Raw genomic sequence first — 18226 nt, 5'->3', positions numbered from 1 at the left:
CCACTCAACTAGATTCCCAAGCATCTGGACACTTTTTTAGGATTTTTCTTCTTATTTGTTTTTCTTTTGGAGATAGGTGCTTGCTAAATCACTGAAGCTGGGCTTGAATTTCTAATCCTCCTGGCTCATCTTTCCAGAGTTTTAGAATTACAGGCATGTGCCACTACAGCTAGCTGTCTTTTAGAAATCTTAATATAAAAGCTTTTCAACTGGTATAATGTTCAATTTTTCTCCACTCTAATGTCTACTTTTTCACTTCCTTCAGAGTGATATTTGCCAAATAAGAACCTGATTCTTTTACTTTTCTGCTTTTCCTTTTTCAATAGCCTCAATATTTATAAGATTAGGTTGACTAAAACGATTTCAGCTGCAACTAACAGAGTATCAATTAGTAGTAGCTAACGTGATACAGATAAATTGCACAAAACATGTTCAGAGCTCCAGAGTTTCAAGGCTGATTACATCAGTAAAGGAGAGGAGAGTACCACCCAGGACCCAAGTATTTTCAAGTTTCACGCTTTGCTCTGATCTGGGTGCACATGAAGGGGAAGAGACAGGGGCAGGAGTATTCCAAGTGTCACAGCCTCACACCACTATAATTAACACTGGAACATCAGTGTACTTGGTTTGTCCTTTTGTATGGAAAAGAACTGTAGCATATGGCTATTGAGTGGGCACCAAGCAGGGCTGTCTTTATCATCTGAGACTACTTGAAAGCTGGCTTCAGCCTATTTTTCTGAGTTACTAAGTCACTTTAGATATTACATCACCTGTTCAAGATGCTGGCTTTTTCCACATTATTGATTTTACCTAAAATTTCCTCTTTATCATGTCCTCATATTTAGGTTTTATAATTAAGCTTAAATAGTACACACTTGGCCACTTCTTTTGTAAATTATATTTTATATTTCTGTGCCTCATTCTTGTTTTTTACTTGAAGTTCTTAGGCTCACAATAAACATATGATAAGTGGCTAGTAAATGTTTTTTGAATGAATGATATAATCAACTTTAATGAATATCAACCTTTCAGTGCTAACATCTTAATAGCTGTGATGAAAGGAAAGCAAAGGCTTATAATTGAATATTTTTATTTATTTATTTATTGTTTTAATGTATTTGATACAGGGTCTCACTATGCAGCTCAGACTCATAGTGATCCTCCTGTTTTCAATCTTCCCAGCTGGGAATACAGGGGTGTGCCACCACACCCAGTCTCTCTGGCTGGCTCAGCATACCTGGGAGTGGTGCTGGAGTGGCGTGTGGTGCCAGGGATCAAACCCCACACCCTGCACTTGCTTAATCAGGTGTTTAGTCTGCTGACTATCTTGCTGTCCTATAATTTAATACTGACACTGCTATAAGTATCTGATACACAGATTAAACTTAGCTACGTAAATTAAGCCAAACATTTAATAAACTGTTCATGATATAAATATAGAGAAGCATATTATAGCTTGAGTTTGGTGGGGCTAATTTTGTATGCAAGTTTCATTTTTTTAATGCAATGTGGAGATCGCAAAAAATGTCAAAAAGTGTTTAATGAGCAGATATTGCAAGAAAGAGCATTCCATTGTATAGATACATATATGTGTATATATATGAATCAACAAGAAACTTCAAGTGAAGTAAAATATATTATTTAGGAGAATGGTGTTCAAATGAATAGTATTGACATGCTGGAGACAGACAGAGGAAAGGAATATGGCAGAAGATGAACTCATAAAGCCTGTTTGCAGCCTTAGGGTGTAAGAGTGCTGACAGCTAAGAGAATTATTTATACTTGGTTCTTTATCTAAGCCTTACAAAATTACCAACTCCACCCTTACATAAATCTTACTGGGAAGTAGCAGAATAAGATGATAAGTGTGGGGCCTTAAAATGTTCGCCCGCAGGTGGATTTAGGTGCTACCATGAATAGACGGCTGAAAGCTCAGGACACGGCACAGATGGAAAAATTGGCCAGGTTGCTGAAAAATGTTCAGATAATTTCTTAGAGTTTTAAGTAGACAAGAGACAAGGGAAAAAGAACTGTAGTACATTCCAGCTCTACTGAAATTAAGCGTTTGTTTGTGAAACAAGCTCTTTTCTTGTGTTTTATTTCTGCTTCATCAGCATGTCTACTTAGTTATTTTTGCTTTAGCCTCACCATTTGGTGACAGTGAAGTGGTGCTTTATGACACAGTGTTAGACAACGTGACCAAAGTCTGTTAATGTTACTTGTTTTGTAGAACAAGGTTTATTCTTGCTTTCAGTGAGAATTATATTTGCTATCAAAAAATGGTTAGAAACTAATAAGTCCTTGTAAGATTCTGTATGAATTTCTGTCTTTAAAATGTAATTTAAATAACTTATCTCTTCATTTGCCAAAGTAGAAGCCATTGTCCCGAGAGTATCAATAGTATCAGCTGTTGTGATTTGTGTGTATTTGTCCCCCAGAGCCTCATGCAGTGATGGGAAGACTTCTAGAGTTTGTGATTAATTCATGATCAACTGGGATTATGGGTGTGAGTGTTCCTGGGATTATGAGTATCAGTACTACTCCCAGTCTGGGGCGGATAGCCTGAATGTAGTTTAAGGGAGACAGGCTTCCTCTCTGTTGCCGGTGTTCCTGCTACTCCTTCCATTCGCTCTCTTGCTCTTTGCCTTGGCCATGAAAAGTTGCTCTTTGCCATGTGCCACTCTGCCTTGGAGCCAGCTGAGCATGAATTGAAACCTCCAGTAACTGTGAGCTAAATAAACCTTTCCTTCCTTCATTTGAGGAGTCAGGTTTTTGTCCCAGCAATGAAAGAAGAGTAACTGAGACAACAGCTATTTCTTTGTGGAATGAAAAACCGTGTGATTGATACTCTTTTGATTCACGCAGAAAATTGCATCTCTTTGGGCATGAGAGAGAAAACCTTCAATTCTTGAAAACTTGTACAATGAATACACACATCCATCCTCATACACAGAAATACAGGGATGCATTTTAATTTACCCGCAAGTTTTACTGCAAAACATTCATAAAACCATCTGGGTCAAATTTGCCACTGTGAATGCCTGAGTTATTCCTGCTAGATAAAATCAAGTCAACCTGTCATTTGGCATTATAAGCAGGCAAACGAAGACACACAATTTAACATCTGTATGCATAGTAAGCAGTTGAGCCAGAGCAAACAGTTGCTATGATGTGGACGAATGAATTTGAATCCACACTCTTCATACATTATTCAGATGGTTTCATCTGTAAATTTTTTAAAAAATGGAAAAGAGAAAAAAGGCATTTTAAGGGGATTACTCAAAAAGAAACAAATTTATTAATAAAATATAATATGACTAAAATTTGAAACAGGGAACACCTGGGGCAGATTTTTGGCGGATAATTAATAATTGAATCCCTATGACAAGCAGTTAATTGTATAATCAGTGGATAATTTATTTGAGACATCATCTTGCACCTTTCTTAGGTACAAATGGACTTGTTGCCTGGTGTGCATAGAGCATAATTTCAGTTCTGTTTTTACAGTGGAGTTTGACTTCCATTAGCCTGCTTGGGTACGATGTAGGCCTTTAAAAGCAGCTTCCAGAAAACAGTGATTTGGAGAGAGCTTTTGAAGAGAGGCTTTTAGGAGACAATCATTTTTAGTTAACTAAAATAGAATGAGTAGTAAAGAGGTTGAATAATTGCATTAAATGTGTGTGTTTTTTTAAAGAAAGCTACTTATGTCATAATTATTTAACATTTGTCAAAGCAGTTTTTGGATTTCATCGCGTATCAAGAAATTGGAAAAAGTACACAAAAACAGAGGAAGGTGGAGAAGCATTCATACACATAGCCTGTTACTGCCTTTTCAGTAAGATTTTAGTGGCTGCTTCTGTTAGTCGGGCTACTCGATTGTAAGTTTCCATGCCATGTTGCTGAGAATCTCTGAAGTTGAAGAATGGAAATTGCATCTTTAGCCTCTGATGCTAAACCACTACACAAGAAAAACTGTCAGAGAAAATCACCTTGATTTGCAGTAGAATTTGTTTCAATCATCTTTTTTTAATTGAGATTCACTGCTGAACTTGGGTTTATTATTGCTGCATAACATAACCCATTTCAAAACAGAACTTGAAATTTAAGTATTTTATACTACTTTGTTAAAAGTCATTAAATGACCCAAAATAATAATTTATCAATTTTTTATTAGTTAAAAAATTAATTATATTAACTGCATTTGAGAAATATAGAGTTGTGCTAGATGAATTACCTACCCAAACGGAAGAACAATTCCCTTTTTAAAGAATAAAAGCATAATGGTACTGGGGAAAGATTCCCGTCTCTACCATAAATCCCAACCAGCTTGGATGGGGAAAAAAAAAAAAAAAAACCAACCAGATTCAAAACTAATTAGAGTTCTACAACTGGGCTGAGGAAAAGGACAAAAGAAAGAAAGAAGATACATACACAAGAGCGCTAAGATAATTGTACTAATAGTTACTATTGGCTTATTGAAAGGAACAGTTGGTGCCTATTGTTTTAAAAAATTTTGAACGATTTTGCATGCTTATATCTGGTAATCTGAACAACTACTTGGAAGATATCAATATGCAACATAACAGCCATTATTAATTTTCTTCCATCTTATTTTGAAATTCTTATTTTTTAATGTTTTATAAGTTTCATTCTCTTTAAAATTAAAACAAAAACTAGATTCTAGGAATCTGATTAATTTGTTCAAGGACTGGTACCATAGATTCAGTTCAAATCAGTGAGAAAGCAGAGGATGATTAAGGCCTAATCAGCCTCATCTGTTAGCACACAGCAGCAAGTCATCATGCCAGGATGAGCGCATGTTGCAAGTTCTAGGGCAAGTTAATTCAACAGAGATTAAGTTGTTTACCTGAGCACATATTAATAAATATTATGAAGCAGATGTATCTTGTGTTACTTTATTTACTTGTGCCTGTTATGGATCAAGAAGGAAAACGAGCCAGAAGCTCAGAGATGTTCTGTCTAATAGAGGCAGGAGCCTCCTGGATGCCTGTTTGTTAAACTAACTTGGTCTCTTTGTCATTTATTCTTGTCCACCCTCAGGTCAGGGAACAAACACATAGCAGGACTAGGTTCCTGTAGATAGTGTGCCTGGGTGGGGAAAGCTCAGAAGACTGGTTTGAACAGGTGGTGCTAGGGACAGGAACCTGGGGCCACAGCCAAGACTGGTCTATAATACAGGCCTCTACATCTCAAGCTCATCACTGCCGCCTTAGCAGGTTGGGGGCGCTTCTACAAACCTTACCTTTCAAAAGAAATGGTGTGGTGTGGCAGAGATTGTCAGAACCTACCAAAAATTCATTTCTACTTACAAAGGAGCAGTGGTACTAGGAAACTCCTGAGCAGCCAGTACTTTCCACCATCTCTTCCATGTAGGTGGTGTATAGCTTGCAACTAAGCAAAAATGATGTTTACTGCTTCCAATTTGAAGCGATTGAAGAGTGTGAATTCCCTATCTAATCTGCTCTGTCTATTGAATGTGATACTTGAAATAAATAATGTATTTGATAGAGCTATCTTAGGAACTAAATATTCAATAAGATAGAATCTGCTAAGTGAGTGACTTTAAGGATTAGAAGAGTTACCCTTCCCCCGAAACCCTCTGAAGGCCCTCTCTGAAAAGGAACCTAAATTGGGTCTACTGTCAGAAAGAAAACTAAATGGGATTTTTTTTTGTCAATAATATTTTAATACTTTCCCACTTTTATATTTTTTCATTATAATTTTATTTTAGAGACTAAAAATAAAATCAAGAAAAACAAAAGCAAATATAGAATCAGGGTAACATACAATGATACATATATTATAGATTTTTGAAACAATAGCTGATTAACAATGAATGATATACTACCTATTTTATTGTCAAATCTGTGTTGCTCAGGTTGTCAGATATAGTTAGTCAAGATTTTGAAACTGTTTAATTGCTATTTTATCTTTTTTTCATTAAAAGGAATAAAAGAAATTTTAAAAAGTGAAAATAGTAGTTAATGTGTAGAATTCTTATCTTGACTAACTCTGTATGCAGGTAACTGTGATCTAAGCAACTGCATTGAGGACAGCAATGTGTAATACTAAAACCATGCTTGAAATACCTGTCATTTGGGTCTTCTAAATGTGTACCATTTCTAATGTCGTATCAATTATTACTATGCTCTCTTTAAAGTAAATTTTCTTTAAAAAAAGGTAATAAAAGTAAAAGAACAAAATTTAAGTTTTCTTGAAAGCATGCAATAATATTCAATCCTAAATGGGATTTAGAAAGTGAGATTTTGAAGTTTATCTACTACAGAAGAAGCTATAAGACTCATTCATCAATAAAAAGAAGTGAGAGACTTCTGTGGAAATCAGGAGTCAGTAAGAGAAAGGCACTTAGATTAGAAGAGGAATTGTGCCTGTTCTCAAGGTGCCATATATTGTTCCTGTCTTAGGGCTGGTCCTGTTGGAGTTCTGCAAAATCTCCAAAGGAGGAGAAGAAGGTCAGAATAAAGTGAGGAGCTAAGAAGGCACCAAGAATCAGTTGAAAGAAATTCACATTTCAATTAGTGGAAAATTACACAAAGATTACATGAACAAAGGTTAATTAGCTGAGCTTCAATGGTAACTCTGCAAGCAGACACGTTCCCTAGAGTCCACTTAAAGTTTAGAAATATTTTACATTTTATTTAACTGAGTGTCAAGATAGACAATAAGAGGTTCCAATTGCTCTTGCACTGCACTGTCAATTTAAGTAACTACTTTAGCACTTTAAATGAGACTAGTTCAAATGCAGATGTGCTGTGAATACAAAATATTATAAAATATTAAAGGCTTCCTACCAAAAATAATGTAAAATATCTCTTCTGTAATGACTATGTTCTTGTAAGTTGAAATCATTATGCTTGAGCATATTGGATAAATAAAATGTACTAGTAAAATAATGCTACCTTTTTTCACTCTTTAAAATGTGGCTACTAGAAAGTTTAAGTTACATAGAGGGCTGACATTGTACGTGTACTGGACAACATTGTGCTGATGAATTCACACTGTGCTTGGTATTCCCTTGGAAATCACTCCTTGAAGCTTTAACGATAAATGCTTATTCCGAAAAGCAACTTCGTTCAGAATATAGGAAAGGAAATGAGAGGTTGAGTTGCTTCAATAGGATTTGCAACATGTTATTTATTAAATGAGTATAGTACTTCTAAAACATGTTTTTCAATGACCCTTGAATAAAGGCAAATGTAATAACGAGGCAGCCCCCAAATTAGTACGCTTTATAAAATGCCATTGGCAGCATCCCGTGTGCTTTACATTTAGCCTTTGAAATCACTATGCCTCAGTTTCCTAGTATTTAAGATGCTTGTGATCATATTTGCTTTCTTCCCGCAATTATGATAATGAAATATAAAAGCATGCATCAGAGAACTTTTAAAACGTGTTCCAGTGCACAGCTACTATAATAAAAGACAGACCTGCAAATTCCAGGATTTGACATTTCAACAAAGAAAATGTTGTAACTCTTTCTAAACAACGTTTGAGCCCATAGGTAAGTACATTTGAATGATTTAATGAGCATTTAAGAATTTTTTTTCATCCTAAATCACTGTAAGTGTTCAACCAGACCTGCATCTTACTGTGTTAATGTAATGACTGCTTCTAGCATAAACAAAATTTTTAAAATGTGACATGCAGTTTTTAGTTTTGCGTTTGTTCTCTGTCCCTTCACACCTTATGCAATTAAGCATTGCAATATAGGTCAGTCTTCAGAGTGAAGTCGCGTTTGCTTTAAGCCTGATATTTTAATACTTATAAACAACAACACGCTATCCCCTGGAAAAATAGCGCGTGCACGCACATGCATACACACACACACACACACACGCGCGCGCGCGCTCGATTTTTAATGTGAAATCTGCATTACTAAATGCATTATTTTAGGTCTTAGAAAATACATCCTACAAGACTATAACAGAAGAATATCTATTTACTCTCTTTAAGGATTGACTCAGGTTCTAGGTTTCAATTATATGTCTGCTTTTATCATCTGTTTCAGTGAAATCTTAGCATTTGTCATTTTACTTAAGATATTCAACTGCATTTTCTTTTGTATTCAGCACAGGGTCTACAGTGTCTAGAGGGTCTCACCATGTGGATTGGACTTGTAGTGACCCACCTGTGTTCAGCCTCCCAAACGCTGGGATTACAGGCACATGCCACCATGCTCAGTCACTCAACTGTATTTTTTTTTTATCAGATTTTGGTTCCTTGTATCATGTTTTGCACAGTTTAATAAAACAACTGTACACCTACAAAATGTAATTTTCTCATACATTGAAAAACTTCATAAATTTAAAAAAATAATTCTAATACTTATTTAATTATATAGATTATCTGGGATTATTTATTATTTATTGTATTTTAAAGATTAAAAGCAAAAGCAAAAGCAAGAATAAATAGCAAAAACAAAGACAGAAACAGTAACATATAGCAATATGTATGGTACATATTTTCAAAACATAAATAGCAAATTAACAATGTTTGGGAATTGTAGTGAATCTTCGAGTTGTATTTACTCAGTCACCAGAGTCTAAACTTATCACAGTAACTAGACACTAGAAACTCTTGTGTCTTGGGGCTGGGGAGATGGCTCAGTGGAATAAGTGCTTCCCTGGCAAGCACAAGGGCCTGAGTTCAATCCCCAGTTCTGCCAAAAACAAACAAACAAACAAAACTCTTGTGTCTTATCTTTGTATATTTTTAATGTGTAAAGGGACTATCATTTTACTATCAATTTTAAATAAAATACAGGAAAAGTATCAACTTTTTTATCTCATATAGCTCAATTTTTTTTGTCTTTTGAAGAACTGGTGATTGAACTCAGGCCCTTGTGCTTGCCTATTCTACGGCCCTATCTCCCCAACCCCTCAAATATTTTCCTAAACATGTCTCAAATCATATATTTTATCATAGTAGAGTTATAGTGCACTAATGCTTAACACCATCATCTAACTGAATAGCATGCACCTTCACATAGGCTTTATTTTCCAGTCTATATCATAGAGTAATACAAAATCATGCTCTAAGGCTGGGCAGGTAGCTCAGTAGAATAAGCACCTGCCTGGCAAGCGCAGGGTCCTGAGTTCAATCCCTGGTACTGAAAAAAGAATCATGATCTGCTGTAAAATTCTTGATTTCAAATTCCATCCCTTATATCCACCTGCTGTATGATTTTATGTATGCTGTTTAACTCATTCTAGCTTTAATTTTCTAATTTTAAAAGCAAGGATAAATAGTGTGGAAAACTTCTTAACAGAATTATAATAGGCATGGCAATATAGTAAAGCTAGAGATACCTTGCACATAAATTACTTGTTAAATGACAGCTATTATGATCCTCATATCTTGAATTCCCATGTGTTCCTGGACCATTTTCTTCTCTCTCCATCATATTCCATGGATATATCTGAGGATAATCACCACAGTTTTTGAAGCAGTGAAGAAAAGCAAAGGAAAACTAATCAGCCTATCAATTTCTTCAGGTGCATATTGTGCAAGTATTTTATAGAAAAGCCACTGTATTTTGTACAAGTTGAGAAATAATGTGAAATCCCTAAAGTTGAGAATCGAGTTTTCCCTTATTTGCATCCAGGAACCCAGAGTAGCATTAAGGGTATGCCATTACAATAAAGTGCCTTCTGGCATGCAAGCTCTGTTTTCAAAGGTTGGCAGAACAGTAGCAGGTGCATTACAGAAATGTCTTTTTTAATGCTTCTTTTCTGTAGTTTCTAAAAGAATTGACTCATGCATTGTGAACCAGACTCAATAACTTTCTGGTGTTTGAAATATATTTGTATTTGTGTGCAACATAATGTTCCATTTGTGCTAAGATTGAAATTCTCCATGTCGAACTTCCAAAGTGAAGAACAATTATTCCCTAAGATTTTCAAGGCCATTCAGTTGTCTTACCTTAATGTGATGCCTTGCCATCATGGGCCTTTGATGTGCTTTCATCACCCACATACCACCCACATGCCCTTTTAACATCATAAAGTGATGTCTATAAAACTACTCAGCAATTGTGCACATAGGAAAAGCTTGAGCTGTTGGATCAAATAATCCTGCAATTGCTTTCTAGCGCAGTCATCCACTAACTTTGAAACATTAGGAAATATGTTTTCTGATCTTCAGTTTTACCTTACACAGAATGAGGATCAAAATGCTTGTTTTTTGCTGACTATAGGGTTTACAGGGTCTCACTGTGTAGATCGGACTCATAGTGATCTGCCTGTTTACAGCCTCCCAAGAGCTGGGATTACAGGCACATGTCACCTAGCCCAGTCTCAATTGCAGTCTCAGCGCGCCCGGGGGCGGGGCCTGCACTACAGGCCCAGCGATTGAACTCCCGGCCCCTGTGTCATACTTGACTGGGTATGAATTAAATAGAATTCATGGTCAGGATGTACCATGAGTAGTTATTAAACACTATAATATAGTAAAATTTCCATTTAGTAATTTTCCTCAATTTGGACGTTTACTTATTTTCTAAGAAAGTAAAAAAGTACTATGTAACAGAATAACCTATTTTTTCTGGCTCTCAATGCCATCCCTGAGATTACTTACTATTGCTAAAAAATGTAAATTCACATCAAAATTTAATCATTTCTGCATTAAATTTTACTATGCACTGAATTTTTGAAGGTTGTTTAAATGCTTTGTAAATAATATGAACATTATATATTATAGGATTATTTTAAGACAGTATCACTTAGGTAAAGTGTTTTTGAGAGTATTGAGCCATAGTAAATACAAGGTTTCATCTAAATCAATTATTCACATGATGCAAAATTACTTTCAGCAATAACCATGAGAAAAGTTATTTACTTTTTAGCTGTCTTTTAATCATTCTGAACTTCATTCTTTCTAAAGATGCAAATCTTCCCAGTGGCCAAAAGTTGCCTAAAACTGCTGAACTCAAGTGATCCTTCTGCTTCTCCTTCACAAAAAGCTGGCACATACTAATAGGCACCTACCCCTGAATTCATTTTGTGTAGGATCACCTCATACTTAATAAAAGCAATGACTCCCAAGTTAATCTGTTAGGTTTGATTACTAGGCCTAAATATTCTCTTTGCCTTCTCATCTGTAAAATGAGAGTGATACATAGCGTCAGCTCCCCACAGCCTCTAGCATATTGCCAATCACGTGGGTGTCCAGTAGCTATTATTATTTAAACTTAGAGCTGAGGATATAGCTCAGTGGTGTGAGGGTCTGCCTGGAAAGTGCAAGGTCATGAGTTTGATCCCTGGTACTGCCAAAAATAAAATAAAGGAGAACTTCTAATTTGGGCTGGAGAGATAGCTCGGCCATCTAAGCACCTGACTGGCAAGTGCAAGGACCCAGGTTTGATCCCTAGCACCATATGCCATGCAGGTCCTGGACCCCAGGTGCACTGAGCCGGCCACCGAGACCGGGCATGGTGGTGCACACCTATAATTCCAGCACTGATGAGGCTGAAAACAGGAGGATCACTACAAGCCCAATCTCTGTAGTGAGACCCTGTATCAAATAACTAAAATAATAAAAAAAAAACCTTAGAGCCTAAATTTTAGAATCTCTTTTTATATGTTAATCTAAGAGCTACACAACTATATATATTTTTTCTTAAATATTTTTAAACTAATGACATTACTGGCATTTGTAAAAATGGAAGATTTGAAAGCCTCCCAATCCATTAAAAACACTGGCAATAATTGTCATTGTCCGAATCAACATTTTCTTAAAACTGAAAATTAGCCAAAGGTTTGTAGCAAGCTGAGTAACATTTAGTCAAGATAAGCAGTTATCAGTAGAAATTGCCAACCTTTCAAGGTTTTAACTTGCTATTGTGTCATCTTAAATTCCTCAGTGTAGTGGTAGTCTTGAAATTAACAGTTATTAATATGTGTTCATTAAAAAAATAAAAGGAATTACAGTTCACGTTGCTAACAGTGGAGAGAAAAGAATAGATTTCATTACTTTGACTCAGTCAAACTCACATAGTGCTAGGAATGTCTTCCTTTGGATGGGGGGTGTGTTAGGGCTTTCTCCAATGATTTGCCACCACTGAGTCATAAATTAAAAGAAGAAATTACACAGGAAATTTGAAAAGATTTCTGTTGAACAAAAATGTAAATACAATATATTAAAGGGTACATGTATCAGTAAATGTAGCTCTTTGAGGGAAATCTATAGTTGTAAATACTCTTTTCAGGGAAAGAATTCAAATAGCTACCTTAAACTTCTACCTTAAAAAACTAGAATAAGGAAAGCAAACTAAATTCAGAACAAGATTAAAAAAAAAAAAAAAGAAAAGGAAAGAAAAAAGATTCCAGTAGATAAAATATCAGTCAACTTGGTAAAGAAAGATTTTTAAATGGAACATTTATTTTTGGCTCGGTGTAGGCAAAACAAATGACTGATTGAACATGATTTAATCTTTCACTTCTCACCTGCCTGTTTTGGCATCAGCCAGAGACATCTATAATGAATTCAAGGCGATGGGATAAAGCAGGTCATGAAGGACAGAGAAAGTCTTGTCTTTTCTCTGGAACTGGAATATATTTTTTTACTTGCCTTTTTGTCTTGAAACACACTTGTATCAGAGTCTTGAATAAATGGCTTACATTAGATGGGCACCTGGAATAGGACCTTGTCCAGTTTCTTCATCTTCTAAGAACAGATTGGGGAATTATCATTGGTAAGTTAGTTCATTCAAATTATTTAAAATAATTCCCATATAATTACAACTGTCCTTTTCACAGGTATTCTTATGTAAATTCTACACTCATACTAAAATTAGAAAGTTTCTTTCATGTGCATATTTTCACTTTGTAAAGAACTCATATTTACACGTTCTAACTTCTATAGAGAGCAAGTATGTCTTTATTTTTAAATTAATAAGTCTAATTATTCACAAAAATGTCCCTGAACTTTCAGCAGGGATCTCAACAGTATCCACCAAAGTTTATTTTCTTCTTCCCTTTGTCTATTTAGAAACCCAAGACTAAACCATTCCAAGATAAATCAGCTTCTTCCCAACATCAGGATTAGAACAAATTGAGCCTGGAGAAAGTACTGTCAATGTCATTGTTGAAGTAGATCCCTGAAGTCCATCAGGCACTTGTATACACGAAAATGCCAGGTCTATAAGCTTAAATAATTTTTAACATGGTGCTGTTTACTTCTTTCAAACTGTTATTCTGGTAGTTCACACTCATATATATGGGTAGCCTCCCCATGCCCCCAATCTTGTTGGGTATTTGGATTTAGAGCAACTACTAAAAGTAATTGTTCCAATTTTAGAACAGTCCATGTTCATCAGCCCCATGGACATCAGTGTCTATTTTCCTCAGCTTCCAAACAGATTTATACCAGCAAATCTACAGTGGGTGATTCTTGCCTATAGCCTCTCTTCAAGGAGTTCTGCCACAGGGTTCCACACCAGGCCTCTCTGATGGAGGAAGTTCCACTCAGATGCCTGGCCTAGGTGCTGGCTTGAATGAGGATCCAGTGGGCCCCTGGCAGTCCCATTCACATGCAGGGCCTGCATGCTGGCTGGAATCTGCAGCTTCTAGTTTGTTCCGTTGATCTTCAGATCTGATTTTTTGCCAGTACTATGCTGATTTTATCACAGTAGCTTTGTAGTATAATTTGAAGTCTGGGATTGTGGTGATGCCTCATGCCTTTTTTTTTTTTCTCAGGATTGCTTTTGGTATTCTAGTTCTTTCCTGGTTCTAGATGAATTACAGGAATGTTGTCTTTAAATCTGTGATGTATACTAATGTTATTTGAATTGGGATGGCAGTTAATCTGAATCATAGTTTGGCAGTGTATGGCCATTTTCACAATGTTCTTTCTTCCTATCCAGGAGTAATGAATCTCTTTCCATTTTCTGAAATCCTCTTCCATCTCTGTTCTCAGAGTTGATAGGTTTTAAAGGCGACAGTGATGGTGGTGGCAGCAGTGAGTCAGAGAAGCAGAAATAGGGGGAGGGAAAGCCTTTATTAACTCTAAAAACATGGAGAGGACCAAGGGCAGAGAGATGAGCAGACCCTCTGACCTGAGACAGGGATCCTGAGACATTAGGGACTTTTGCCACAGCTGGAGTTTGAGGGTCAGGTTTAGTGACACACAAGGAGCTGATTGGTGGCTCCCTTGTGGGGGTGGGAAAGGTCAAAGGAAGTTTTACACAGGGAGAGTGGGGAAGGAGGAGAAAGTGGTCACTGGGAAGATGAGCTGTTATTTCAAGGGCTTCAGCTGTATCAGACGACCACCATAATAATTCAGCAATTCATACTAGGGCCATAACTTATCAAGAGCACTGTAATGTCACTGTATAAATTTTTTTATTTGATTTGTGAGATTGATTCCTAAGTATTTTGTTTCTTTCTGTGTTACTGTGAAATTTGTAGTTTCCCTAATTTCTCTCTAAGTGAATTTATTGTTTGTGTACAGAAATGCTATTGATTTTTAAGGGTTAACTTTGTATCCTACTATGCTGCTTAATGTGGTTATTAAATATTATACAAGTCTCTTGGTAGAGTTTTTGGGTCTTCTATGTAGAGTACCATGTTATTTGCAAATAATGATAATTTAAATTTTTCCTTCCCAATCATTTCATTTGTCTGTCTTGTCTAATTGATCTGGCTAATATTTTCAAAACTATATTTCAGAAGAGTGGTGACAGTCAACATCCTTATCTTGTTTCTGATTTTAAACTGTTTTCTATTTTTGTCCACTTACTATTACGTTGGCTGTTAGTTTGTCATAGATGGATTTTATAAGGTTGAGGTGAAGACCATCTATTCTGATTTTTCTGTAGGTTGTCCTTTTATTATGAATAAGTGTTGGACTTCATCAAAAGTTTTTCTACATCTATTGAGATGTTCATGTGACTTTTGTCTTTGTCTCTGTTGATATGGTGTATTATATTTATCAATTTGTATATATTAAACTATGCTTGTATACTTACTTTCAATGAATTCCACTTGGTTGTGATGTGTAATCTTGATGATTTGTTGCATTCTTTTGGCTAGTGTTTTGTTGAGGATTTTTGCATCTATGTTCCTTAGAGATACTGGGTATTAGTTCTCTTTTTTGGTTCAGTCTTTCTTTGGTTTTGGTATCAGAATAATACTTACCTCCAAGAACGTGTTTGGGAGACTTTCTTCCATTTTCATTTCATTAAAAAGTTTACGAAGAAAAAAAAAAAGTTTACAAAGAGCAGGAGTTTAACCTTCTCTAAATTTCTTGTAGAATTCTTCTGTGAATCCATCAGGACATGGGCTTAACTTTGTTGGTAAATTCTTTTATAACATTTTCAATTTCTTCCACTGATATTGGGTTATGCAGAATTTTTATGTCTTCTTGATAAATCTTTGGTAATTCACATATGTCTAGGAATCTGTCCATTTCTTCTATCCTAGTGTTTGTGGGATAATTTATTTCTTTGAATTTACTTAATCATGCTCTGTGCTTCCTGTACTGTAGATTTTGGGAGTAGGTATTGACGATCTTCTGAGTTTCTAATGCTTCTGCTGTGATTTCACCTGTTTCATTCCTTATTGCATGAATTTGAATTTTTTCTCTCCTTTTTTTAAGAAGGTTGGCCAGAGTTTATGTAATTTCATTCATTGTTTAATTTATTTATTGTTTCAAAGAACCAATTCTTCAATACATTAATTCTTTGAATTGTTCCCTTTGTCTCAATTGCATTGATTCCAGTTGTATTCTTTATAATTTTCTGCCTATTTTGGATTTTAGGATTGACTTGCTTTTCTTTTTCTAGGAGCTTGAATTGCAACATAAGACTATATATTTGGACTTGCTCTGTATTCCTAATGTGAGAATTTACTGTTATAAATTTCACTCTTATGATAGCTTTCATTGCATCCCACTGGTTCTGGTAAGTTTCATCTGTCTTTTCATTTGATTGTAAATATTTTAAAATTTCTTTTTAATTTCATCTGCAACATATTACTTGTGCAAGAGGGTGTTTTTTAATTTGCATATTTTTATGGATATTTGGATAATATTCATGGGATAATTTAAATATTTGCTTTTATTTGAGCAGGATCTATGTGCTAGTATATGGTCTATTTTGAAGGATGTCCTGTTTGCAACTGAGAAGAATGTATATTCTGAGGTTGTTGGGTAGAACACTTTGCAAAGGTCTACTAAGGTCTACAATCATGTCTTCACAAGATTGATGCTGCTCTGTTATTACTTTGCTTATTTTTTGCCTAGTTGATCTATTGCTTTGTGACAGTGGGGTGTTCAAGTCTATTACAATTGTGTTATAACTCATTTCATTTTTCAGATCTGTTGAAATTTGTCTTATGTAGTTCAGTGCTTCTACATTGAGTTCATATATATTTATGATTGTTATCTCTTCCTCTTGCAGTTTTACCCTAGCAAATGTGTAGTGACCTTCTTTATCTCTTTTAATCATTCTTGGTTTGAAGCCAACATTATCAGCAACCAGAATAGCTACCCCTGCTTTTTTCTAAATTCCTGTTGCATGGAATATTGTTTTCCATCCTTTGACTTTCAGTCTATGAATTTCGGTTTGAATTAAATGTTTTTGCATACATCATATTGTTACATTTTGTTTTTTGATCCACTCTGCCAACCTGTTTCTTTCTATTGGTGAATTGAAGCTATTTACACTGATGCTTGTGACCGATTTTGGCTTATGTTTGTCATGTTATTTTACTGCAATTTGTTCCCTACTTTTCCCACGTTTAATTTCTTTCCCTGTTTAGTGGTTTCTTTCTGATGTTGCTTTTTGAAGTTGTGGTCATTTCTATCGCTTTTTAGACTGGCAGTGTTCTTTGTAGGGTTGGTTTGTTGGCCATGAATTTTGCCAGCTCTTTATCATGGAAGTATCTTATTTCTCCATTAAATTTAACAAATAGTTTTGCAGGATACTTTAACCAGGGCTGGAAGTGATTTTCTTTGGGACCTGAAATATTTCACTCCAAGCATGTATTTACCAGAAAAATCTGGTATCAATAAGAATATAAAATATCAAGCATGTAATGAGTATTTCAAGTAGACATCAACATGTCCCTATCAGATGTTTACTTGCTTACAAAACCTAAATGATAACATCAGAAATAAAGATCTGTGTGAATTCTAGTGTAAATATAAACAAAAATTGATCACAAAAATAATCTTTGCTTTAACTTTCACATCCAAGGCAGGCTTCACATGTGACAACTGCGTGTCCCATGAACAAGTATCACTTATGCTGATACTATGTACAATTAGTTTTCCTGTACTTTCTTTTAGGGCACAGTTGAAATGTTATTTTCCTCTGGTACTATGTCTTTGTGATGCTGCACCTGCCTGTTCACCTGTCAGTTCAGCTGTGTGCTCCATAGGTTTTTTTGTTTTAGTTTTGTTTTGTTTTGGTGTAGTTCCCTATAGTTCCCGAGTTTGTTTATCCTCTCCTGTAAATGATCTTTGATGAGTTCCAAGCCCAGACTTATAAGAAAATGTCTCAATGATATTTTGAAAACTATCAAACTATGCCACACAATTGTAGAATTTAGTAAATGACGACCATTTGTTGCAGGCAGCTTTGAGTTAGATACAAATATTATAGGCAGTCAGACAGGGCTGGGCCCTGAAGGATGCAGTATGGGGGCAAGATGACTTTACAAGTTTGGGAGAGACAGACCCCCCGCTGTGGACTGGATCTCCAGACAAAAGAATAAACAAATGAAGCCACATACCTCCCTAGAGATAGTCTTTCAGAATTGATATTCTAAATGAGTCTTGCACCTTAAAGACTAAACCAGCCCCCTACAGGAAAAGCTCTGGTTTTCTTTTTTTTAAAAAAAAAAAAATTTACTTTTTAATTAATTTTTTTTTGGAGGGCAACTCTTTATTAATGCTAGCAGGATGATGGGAAGTCAATTTTAAATTCTCAGCCCTGGGTCAGAGCTAAGCAAAATTTTTTTCCATAATTTTATTGAGAAACAAATAGCAATGAGACAGTTTCAAATCAAATCGGTAGGATAGTTTCAATAATTAACACATTGCATACATACTTACTAGTGGTTAATTGCTGTACAAAATGTGGACATGACATCCTATTTACAAACACCATTAGAACAAATCCCTCTATTCATTAAGAGAATGTAACTATATATCTATCCTAACCACTTTGAATACACAGATACAA

This window comes from Octodon degus, unplaced genomic scaffold, assembly GCF_000260255.1.
Source record: "Octodon degus isolate 3935 unplaced genomic scaffold, OctDeg1.0 scaffold00059, whole genome shotgun sequence".
Taxonomy (NCBI): domain Eukaryota; kingdom Metazoa; phylum Chordata; class Mammalia; order Rodentia; family Octodontidae; genus Octodon; species Octodon degus.
The sequence above is the reverse complement of the archived record's forward strand: the minus strand, read 5'-3'. Positions refer to the sequence as shown.